This window comes from Arvicola amphibius, chromosome X (assembly GCF_903992535.2).
Source record: "Arvicola amphibius chromosome X, mArvAmp1.2, whole genome shotgun sequence".
NCBI classification, from domain to species: domain Eukaryota; kingdom Metazoa; phylum Chordata; class Mammalia; order Rodentia; family Cricetidae; genus Arvicola; species Arvicola amphibius.
The window spans coordinates 119776301-119787804 of NC_052065.1; positions in this window are offsets into that span (position 1 = coordinate 119776301).

The following is an 11504-nucleotide window of genomic DNA, read 5'->3' on the forward strand; positions in this document are numbered from 1 at the left end:
TTGACAAACCTTTATCCAAATTAATCAAAAGGCAGAGAGAGAACACGCAAATTAACAAGATCAGAAATGAAAAGGGGGACATAACAACAGACACTTAGGAAATTCAGAGAATCATTAGGTCTTACTACAAAAGCCTGTATGCCACAAAATTGGAAAATGTAAAAGAAATGGACACTTTTTTAGATAAGTACCATATACCAAAATTAAATCAAGACCAGGTGAACAATTTAAATAGACCTATAAGTCACGAGGAGATAGAAGCTGTCATCAAAAAACTCCCAATCAAAAAAAGCCAAGGACCAGATGGTATTAATGCAGAATTCTACCAGAACTTCCAAAAAGAGCTAATACCTATACTCCTTAATGTGTTTCACATAATAGAAGAGTCATTGCCAAACTTTTTTTATGAAGCTACAGTCACCCTGATACCAAAACCACACCAAGACTCAACCAAGAAAGAGAATTACAGACCAGCCTTACTCATGAACATCAATGCAAAAATTCTCAATAAAATACTGGCAAACTGAATCAAAGAACACATTAAAAAAATCATCCATTATGATCAAGTAGGCTTCATCCCTGAGGTGCAAGGCTGGTTTGACATATGAAAATCTATCAATGTAATCCATAATATAAAATTGAAAGAAAAAAATGTGATCATTTCAATAGATGCTGAAAAAACATTTCACAAAATTCAACACCTCTTTATGATAAATGTATTGGAGAGATTAGGGATATAGGATCATACCTAAATATAATAAAAGCAATATAGAACAAGGCAACATCTAACATCAAAGTAAATGGAGAGAAACTCAAAGCCATTCCACTAAAATCAGGAACAAAACAAGGCTGTCCACTCTCACAATATGTCTTCAACATAGTGCTTGAAGTTCTAGCAATTAGCAATAAGACAACATCAGGAGATCAAGGGGATTCAAATCGGAAAGGAAGCAGTCAAACTTTCGTTATTTGCAGAAGATGATAGTGTACATAAGCGACCCCAAAAACTCTACCAAAGAACTCTTACAGCTGATAAATACCTTCAATGATGTGGCAGGATACAAGATCAACTAAAAAAAAGTAGCCCTCCTATACACAAAGGATAAAAAAGCAGAGAGGAAAGTCAGAGAAACTTCACCTTTCATTATAGCCACAAATAGCATAAAGTATCTTGGGGTAACACTAAGGAAGTGAAAGATCTATTTGACAAGAACTTTAAGGCATTGAAGAAAGAAATTGAAGATGATACCAGAAAATGGAAGGATCTCCCATGCTCTTGGATTGGTAGGATCAACATAGTAAAAATAGCAATTCTACCAAAGGCAATCTATAGATTCAATGCAATCCCCCCATCAAAATCCCAACAAAATTCTTCACAGAACTTGAGAGAATAATAATCAACCTTATGTGGAAAAACAAAAGACCCAGGATAGCCAAAACAATCCTATACAATAAAGGTACTTCTGGAGGCATTACCATCCCTGATTTCAAACTCTTTTACAGAGCTACATTAATGAAAACAGCTTGGTATTGGCATAAAAATAGAGACATTGACCAATGGAATTGAATCAAAGATCTGGATATTAATCCACAAACCTATGAACACCTAATTTTTGACAAAGGAGCTAAAATTATACAATGGAAGAAAGAAAGCTTCTTTAACAAATGGTGCTGGCCTTTGGAAGAGCATAAATATTTAAAAAAAACAAGTGGTGCTGGCATAACTGGATGTCAGTCTGTAGAAGAATGAAAATAGATCCATATCTATCACCATGCACAAAACTCAAGTCCAAATGGATTAAAGACCTCAATAAAATCTGACCACACTGAACCTGATAGGAGAGAAAGTGGGAATTAGCCTGCAACATGTGGGCACAGGAGATCACTTTCTATGTATAACCCCAGTAGCACAGACAATAAGAGCAACAAAGAATAAATGGGACCTACTGAAACTGAGAAGCTTCTGTAAAGCAAAGGACACTGTCATTAAGACAAAAAGGCAACCTACTTACTGGGAGAAGATCTTCACCAACTCCATATCAGACAAAGGTCTGATCTCTAAGAATATATAAAGAACTCAAGAAACTAGATATTAAAATTCTAACTAACCCAATTTTAAAAATGGGGTACTGAACTGAACAGAGAATTCTCACTAGAAGAAGTTCAAATGGTCATGTTCAACTTAAGGTCATGTTCAACTTCCTTAGTGATTAGGGAAATGCAAATCAAAACAACTTTGAGATACCATCTTACACCTGTCAGAATGGCTAAAATAAAAAACACCAATGATAGCCTTTGCTGGATAGGATGGGGAGTAAGGGGAACCCTCATCCACTGCTGGTGGGAATGTAAACTTGTGCAACCACTTTGGAAATCAGTGTCGCAGTTTCTCAGGAAATTGGGAGTCAACCTACCTCAAGATCCAGCAATACCACTCGGGAACATACCCAAGAGATGCCCAATCATACTACAAAAGCATTTGTTCAACTATGTTCATAGCAGCATTATTTGTGACAGCCAGTACCTGGAAACAACCTAGATACCCCTCAGTGGAAGAATGGATAAAGAAAGTGTGGAATATATACGCATTAGAGTACTACTCAGTGGAAAAAAAAATGACATCATGAATTTTGCATGCAAATGGATGGAAATAGAAAACACTATCCTGAGTAAGATAACCCAGACCCAAAAAGATGAATATTGTATATACTCACTCACTAGTGGACTCTAGCCATAAACAAAGGACTTTCAGCCTATAGTTCACGAGCCTAGAATAGCCAAATAATAAGGTGAATCCAAAGAAAAACATATATAGATCCTCCTGGAAATTGGAAGCAGACAAGATCGCGAGGCAAAAGTTGGGAGTATGGGGGTAAGGGGAGGAGGGAGAGAAAAGGGAGAAGGGAAAGATTGGGGAGAGCTTGGGAGAGTGGGAGAGTTGAGATGGAGGAAGGGCAGATATAGGAACAGGGAAGAATATATCTCAATTAAGGGAGCCATTTTAGGGTTGGTAAGAGACTTGGCTCTAGAGGCGATCCCAGGTGTCCACGGGGATGTCCCCAGCTAGGTCCTTGGGCAGTAGAGGAGAGGGTGCCTGAACTGGCCTTGTCCCATAGTCACACTGATGAATATCTTGAATATCACCTCAGAACGTTCATCCGGCAATGCATGGAGATCGAGACAGAGACCCATATCCGGAGCACAAGACTGAGCTCCCAAAGTCCATTTGAAGAGCAGAAGGAGAGAGAAGATGAACAAGGAAGTCAGGACAACAAGGGGTTGGTCCACCCACTGAGACAGTGTGCCTGATCTAATGGGAGCTCACCAAATCCAGCTGGACTGGGACTGAACGAGCATGTGATCAAACTGGACTCTCTGAATGTGGCTGACAATGGGGGTTGACTGAGAAGCCATTGATAAAGGCTCTGGGACTTATTTCTACTGCATGAACCTGCTTTATGGGACCCTAGTCTGTTTTGATGCATACCTTCCTAGTCCTGGATGGAGGGGAAAGGGCCTTGGACTTCCCACAGGTCAGGATACTATGCCCTCTCTTAAGACTGGAGGGGGAAGGAGGAGGGGGAGTGTGGGAGTGGGAGGGGAATGAGAGGAGGGTAGGAAGTGGAAATTTTGAATGGAAAAATAAAATGAAAATGGAAAAAAAAACAAAAAGGGGAGGAGTCAGAGGAGAGAAGAAGACGGCTAATGAAACATAAGGGAGGAAGAATGTAACAGGAGGAAGGATGGAAGTGGAGGAAGAAGGAAGGGAAAGAGAGGATTGAGAGGACTGAGTAGGGAACATTGAAGAGGAGTGAAGAGAAAAGCAGGAGAGATTCCATGGAAGGAGAGAAGTAGAGAAAGAAGCAGGGGGAAGAGGATCAAGGAGGAGAGACAGGGGAGCAGGCATAGGAAGCTGAGGAGAAAGGCACTGTGCTCAAAGGAGGGTAGGAAAATTGAGAGCTAGGCAGTAGATGTGTGGGGGAGAATAAAAGGATGAGGGAAAAGATAATAGTAAGGAGATTAGGAAGTAGGATGAGGAAGGTGACAGAGCAGAAGACTCAGGCAAACATTTGACAATGAAGTGGAGGCCAGAAGAATGAAAAAGGTCTTGAGTATTCAGAAGAGTCCATGAGTCTAGGCATAAGGGCAGAACCCTGGTGAAAAAAAAAACAAAAGGGAGCCTGGGGTGAGTTTGGGATGCTATAGGATGCTTAATATATGTAGAGTTGACTGAAGAGGAGGGGGAGATGTTGAGGTTGATGATAGATCACTGGGGAAGAATACAGGAGAATAGGATATAGATGAAGAAAAAGAGAGAATGAGGCACACTGAAAGGGTATAATGGTCAGAAGGACAACAGAAAGTTGGGAAAGAGAGCAGGAAGATCAGGAACAGGGTAGAGGTGAAGGAAAGAGGTCAGACACTGCGGGGTGGTGAAGATACAGATAGGTTAGGGGGCATTAGAAGAATGGGGTGGAAAGAAGATGGGCTGAGCACAAGATGTTGGAGGTGACAGGAGATTAGGAAGGAGGGACAAATGGAAATGTCAGGAGTCTGAGAGGGATACAAGATGTACATTGCAGAGAGGATCATGTACCAGATATCATGTACCAGTGTTGGCAATAGGCTGGGTTGTGAAAGATGAATGAAGTTGATGGATAAAGAAAAAGAATAAAGACAAGGATACCTGTGTGCATAAAGAGTAAAAACATGGGATGGGCATGAAGGGAGCATGGGATGGGTTCAGGTCACTCTCTTCAGGAGGGGAAGTGGCTCATATGTATGGCAAGATGGCTGGGAGGGACAAGAAGCTAGGCAGGAAGACAGGAAGAGGTGCAGGTGATCAGAAGCAATGTGTGAGGGAAAGAGAGTGAAGATGTAAGTAGGAGGATGTAATAAGGAGGGTGATAGGTGGCCTGGGTTTGACTGGAGGCTGAGGGGATTAGGGTGAATGGTGAAAAAGAAGACATGTGTCATATAGTACAGAAGGCTCATAGAAAGGTGGGAGACTGCTGCACAAGAGTGGGCTGGGAACCATGCCAACAATTTCAGAAAGACCAGGGGAGACTGGGGGCAAACAATCTGTGTCAGCACTCAGGACAACTGCCTATTCTTCCACAGGCCAGAGGTTTGATGCTAAATTCAAACCTAAGGTTCACAATGTCTTCAGCTCCATGCTAAGGGCATTTGAGGGATTCTTCTGCCCAATCCTGGGGCCAGAGATACAGTTGCTGCTTAGAACATACACACAGGCATTCATAGAAAATTTGTAATGATTCATGAGAGGGTTTTTACTAATTGAGATGATATTTGCCTGCTCCTGTGATAGGTGAAGAATGGAGGTCTGAAGGGAGTTTTTGGTAAGGGTGGATTCTAAATAACATTACATCAGGATGTAGGGAAGGTAGAAGGAAGAGTCTCAGGAAAGTAGTAGGGAACAGGTTACCCTATTGTAGGGCAAAATATTTAGACCAGCAAGAAGGGAAGGTGCTTATAGAGGATGTTTTTAGGGTCAAATCATGAAGTTTCATCTAGGTTATTTGGTAAAGAAGTCTTGTGTTGAGATTAAGTTATCTATTAGGTGAAGAAACGGGATGGAGTCAGGTTTTGTGGTCCATTTATTTAATCACAACATAAGGGGGCATAGGAAGGTGGATCTCTGAGTGGCAGGTCATGTTTCGGGGCAGCCAGGGTAATCAAATAGAGAAACTCTGTCTAGCTAAACAGAAGGAGGAGGAGGAAGAGAAGGAAGAGGAGGAGGAGGAGGAGGAGGAGGAGGAGGAGGAGGAGGAGGAGGAGGAAGGGGAGGGATGGAGGGAATGAGGATGGAAGGAAGATGAAACAAAGAAATATGGGAAAAGACAGGATAAACGGGGGATGAGGCTGGATAAATGAGAGAAATAGAAAAGTGAAGAAATAGGAAGAACAATAAAAAAGGGAGAAGAAAAGTGAGAAAAAGGAAGAAGGAGGAGGAAAAAGAAGGGGAAGGGGAGGGGAGATGAGAGGGAAAAAGAAGAGAGAAGAGAGAGAAGATGGAGAAGAAAGGAAGAGGGAAAAGAGGGAAGAGAGAAGAGGTTCAGGAAGAGAAAAGAGGATGGAAGAAGAGAGAAAGTAAGAAAGAATGGAAGGTGAAACATGAGGGAGAAGAAGAGGAAAAGAGAGAGGAGTGAAGTATGGGAATAATGAGGCAGAGGGAGAAGGAAAGAGAGAAAAGGAGCAAAGAGAATAAAAGATGAAAAAAGAGAAATGAGGAAAGAAAAGGAAAGAATGAAGAAGTAAAAGGAAGAAAATAGAGGGAGGAGAGAAGAGGAAGGAACAAGTATGATGATAGAGGGAAGAAGCTTAAGAAAAGAGGAGGAAGAAGGGAATAGTAGGAAAGTGGGAAGATAGACAAGGAGGGAATAGGGGAGAAAAAGAGGGAAGTGGAAGGATAAAGGAAGAATGAATAGGAAATAAAGGTGAATGAAGAGAGTAGCAAGGAGGGAAAAACAGGGAGGAAAGAAGATGGAAGAATGATGAGGGAAGAGGAGGAACAAGGAAGGGACAAAGAAGGGAAGAGAAAGAAAAGTGGGGGAAGAAAAGTGATGAGGAATAAAGAGGCAGAGGAGGAAAGAGGGAGTAGAAGAAAAGATGAAGGATGAGGAAGAGCAGAGGGAAGAATATGGAGGAGAGAGGTAGAAAGAGTATGGAGGAGTTAAGACAGACAAGGAAGGAAGAAGAGAGAAGAGAGAAGAGGATGGGAGGTTGTAGAGGAAGGAGAAGGGAATTGGATGGAGGAATGAACAGGACAAAGAGGGAAGTATGAAAAGGTAAGTGGAGGAAAAACCAATTAGAAAGAGAAATGAAGAGGTAAGAGGGAGAAGGAGGAGAAAACTGTTAGGACTGGTGATAGAATAGCGTGAAAAGAAGAGGAGGGAATAAGGAAGAAAAAAGAGGAGGAAAGAGTAGAAAGCAAGTAAGTGAAAAGAGAGAAGAGGAAGGAAGAGAATGGAGGAGGGCAGAGAGAGAATATTAAAGAAAAAGGGGTAGCAAAGAGGACGGTCCCGAGAAGAGAGGGGAATATCATAAGGAATGTTGTAGCCAAGGCAAAAAAGAGAGATAAAAAGGAGGAAAGAAGTGGACAGTGGATAGAAGAGGCAGATGAAGAGGGGAGAGAAGAAAAGGGAAGCAGAAGGAGTAGGAAAAAAGGGACAAGTGTGGAGGGGGTAGGATGGAAGAAGTTGAGAGAAGATGGAATAAGAGAGAGGGGAAATGAATGGAAAGAAGAGGGAGGGGCACAGAGGAGGGAGGGAAGGAGGAACACTAGGGAAGTTGGAAGAGGGAAGAAAAGGAAAGAGAAGGGAAACAGGAAAGGGAAGAAATAAGAAAGAGGGAAGAGTAGGTAGAAGTGAAGAGGAAGGATTAAAGGAGTGTAAACAAGGATGGAAATATAAAAATGGAGAGGGGGTAATAAAAAGGAGAATACCAGGCAAAAGCCAAGTAATAGAACAGAAGGAAAGTGAAGGAAAGAATACGGATTTAGGACAAAGAGGAACAATGAAAGAAAAGAGAGAAAGGAAGAGGAGGGATTAGGAAAGAAAAGGGAAGAGAAGAAAGGTAAGTGAAGGGAAAGAAGGGAATAAGGTAGATGAGGGTGGAAGAAAGAAGAAGGGAGGTGTATGACACGTAAGGAGGATAGAGGAGGGGAAAAGGAAAAGGAGTAAGGAAGAAAGGGAAGATAGAAAGGACAGTAGAGGAGGGGAAAGGAGAGGATAAAAGGGACAATGGGGAAATAGTGGGGAAGTGGGACAAAATGGGGACAGATGAGGAGGGAAAGGAGAATAAAATGAAAAGGAGGGAGAGTTGAACGGGGAAGACTAATAGAAAATAAAGGAGAATGGAAGTGAGGTAAAGGAAAATACTAGGAGAAGGGGGATTTAAAAAGAGAGTGAATGAAAAGGAAGAACAAGTGGGAGACATTAAAGAGGAGAGAAAAGGAAGGAGAAGGGAAGAAGGAACAAGGAGAAAGAAAGTCAGAAGGAAGAGGAAGTCAGAGGGAAGGGGATGAAAGAGGATGGGATGGATAAAAGAGGAGAGAAGAGAAAGGACAAAGGAAGATCAGGGAAGAGTGAGTGGGAGGGAAAATAAGGGCAAAGGAGAGAGAAATGAAAAGAGAAGAGGGAAAGGGGCAAGACAAAAGAGGATGGAAATGGAAGATAAGCCAGCAAATAGAAGAAGATTGAGGAGGACAGAAAAGGGAAGGGGAGTTACTGAGGACCCTAAGACAGACAGACATACATAGACATAATCTACATGGGAAACAGAAAAATACAAGATCTCCTGAGTAAATTGGAAGCATGGGGACTTTGGGAGAGGGTTCAAGAGGAGGGAAGAGGCAGGGAGGGGAGCAGAGAAAAATTAAGAGCTCAATAAAAATCAATTAAAAAGGACAAGGAGGTAAGAGGATACAATCATGGAGGGGGTATTATGAAGAGAAAAGAGGAAGGACTAGGAAAAGGGAGGGAATAGGGAAGAGAAGGGAAGGGGCAAGAAAAAGGAAGGAATAGGGAGGAAAGTGGAGGGAGAAAAGATGAGGGAAGAGTAAAGTACAGAATACTTGCAGAATGAGGAAAAAGGAGGAAAGAGGGGAGGAAGGAAGAGCCACAGAAAGAGGTGTGGGAATAGTGAGGAGGAAGAATGAGTAAGAAAAATGATAAGAAATGAAGAATATGAAAAAGAAAGATGGGAGTAGAAGAGAAGAGAGTATTGGAGGGAAGAGGAGAAAGGAGAGAAGGCAGGAAGAGGAAAAACAGGAAGGGCAAGGAATGAATAGAAGGGAGCAGAATATAGGTAAGAGAAGGAAGACGGAAAGGGAAGAAGAAAGGGGGAGGTCAGAAAGTGAATGTAACAGGGAGAGAGCAGAAAAGAGGAAGTAAGAGAGTGAGGATGAAAGTAGAGGAAAGAATAGGGAGGAAAGAAAATAGAGCAGCATGGAAGAGGGAAGAGGAAGGAGGAAGGAGAGAAGTAGAGGTAGGATGGAGGCTGAATGGAGGAGGAAATAGGAGGGTAAAAGGGTTTATATAAAAATAAGGAAGGAGGGAACCTAAGCCAGAGTGGGCCTAAGGAAGCAAGCTCCACAGGAGCTGGAGCAAATCCATTTCAGGGACATTGGTGGACCAGGACTGAATCAGTGACCTGGACAAGAGCAGACCTGAGACAGGGAACTCCATAGGAACAAGTCCAGGGGAGCAACTGCTGAGTGAGTGAGCCATAGACAGAGACTGTTGAGGGATCTGGATGTGAATCAAGGGAGTAGACTTAATCCAGGACCCTTGTGGGTCTGGGAGTGAGCCTAGGACTTCTAAGGTACTAGGCCTAAGCCAGGTCCCCTGTGGGTCTGGGTGTGAATCTGGGACCTCCAAATGAGTAGACAGGAGCCAGAGATCTCCACAGGGATAGGCATGAGACTGGGATCTCGGAGGGAGTAGGCAGTAGTGTAGGAGAACTGTCTGGATTCTGTCAATCATGTTTTAAATAAATGCTGATTGGCCAGGCAGGAAGTATAGGTGGGAAAACCAGGCAAGAAGTAGAACAGGAGTATTCTGGGAAGAAGGAAGTCCATTCCTCCCAGCCCTGTCTCAACCACCTAAGAAGCAATATGTAACCTGCCCTGCTGAAAAAGATACTGAGCCATGTGGCTAACATAGATAAGGATAATGGGTTAATATAAGCTACAAAAGCTAATAAGAAGCCTGAGCTAATGGGCCAATCAGTTTATAACCTAATGTAGACTCTGTAATTTTCTCTGGGACTAAACAGCTGGGGACTGGGCAGGACAGAAACCCCAATGAGCAGGCCCCTCATTTTACAAGGCAGGAACCAGGGATCTCTGCTGGGCCAGACGTGAGTCTGGGATCTCAGAGGGAGTAGGCTTGAGCCAGGACCACTGTGGGTCTTGGTGTTTGTCTGGTACATCAAGGGGAATAGGCAGGAACCAGAAACATCTGTGGGTCCAAGAGTGATTCTGAGACCTCTGAGGGAATAAGCCTAAGCAGGATCTTCTGTGGGTCTGGGCACACCCAAGCCTGGGAACTCCAAGGGAGTAGATGGAGCCAGAGACCTTTGCAAGACCAACTCCAAGCCAGGGGCCTCTGCAGGATCAGATGCAAACGAGGATTTACAGAACCAGGTCAAAGCCAACAACATAGGCTAGAGCAGGCCTGAGACAGCAAACTCCAAAGGAGTGGAGCAAAGCCTAGGAGTGCTGAGCAACCTCCAGGAACACACATTGACCAAAGAGGTAACTAGAACCATGGCACTAACTGTACCATGAACAACCATCTGATCCCTGGATTCACTGGCACCTAGAAGATTAATCAACAGAATCACCAACAGTCCCAAACACACATATTAGAGGAAAAGATTATTAGAAAAGGTAAGAACACATGCAATATCACAAAGAGCAATGCAACACCAGTAAAACCTAAAGACCCTACAGCAGCAAGATTTGAGCAACCAAATATAGATGAAGCAGAAGAAAATGCCCTAAAAAATAATTTCAGAATAATGTTTGAAACTCTTAAAGAGGAAATGAGAAACTCCCTCAAAGAAATGGAAGAAAAGACAAACAAAAAAAATTGGAAGACATCAGCAAATCCCTTAAAGAAAACCAAGAAAAAGAAATCAAACATATGAAAGAAACTATTCAAGACTTGAAAACTGAAATAGAGACAATAAAAGAAAAAACATAAGCCAAAGGAATTATAGAAAAAATCATGAGGAAATGATCAGGAACCACAAATGGAAACATGAAGAGCAGAATACAAGAGATGGAATGGAGAATCTCAAGCACTGAAGATACAATAGAGGAAATAGACTTATCAGTTAAAGAACACATTAAATCTAACAAAAGCATAACCCAAAATATCCAGGAAATGCGGGACACCATAAAAAGGCCAAATCTTAGAATAATAGGTATAGAAGGAGAAGAAGTTCAACTCAAAAGCACAGAAAATATATTTAGCATAATCATAGAAGAAAAATTTCCCAATCTAAAGAAAGTCATGCCTATGAAGATACAAGAAACTTACAGAACACCAAATAGAATGGATCCAAAAAAAGTCCCCTCACCACATAATAATCAAAACACTAAGCATACAGAGTAAAGAAAAATATTTAGAGCTGCGAAAGAAAAAGACCAAATAACATATAAAGGCAGATCTATCAGAATTACACCTGACTTTTCACCGGAGACAATGAAAGCCAGAAGGTCATGGTCAAACATTATGCAGACATTAATAAATCATGGATGCCAGCCTAGACTACTATACCCAGCAAAGCTTTCAATCACCATAGAAGGACAAAATAACATATTCCATGACAGAACCAGATTTCACCAAAACCTAGCCATAAACCCAGCCCTACACAAAATACTAGAAGGAAAACTCCAACCTGGGGAATTTGGCTACACTAATAAAAACACAGACAATTGATGGTCTCATAGCAGCAAATCCCAAAGAATGGAA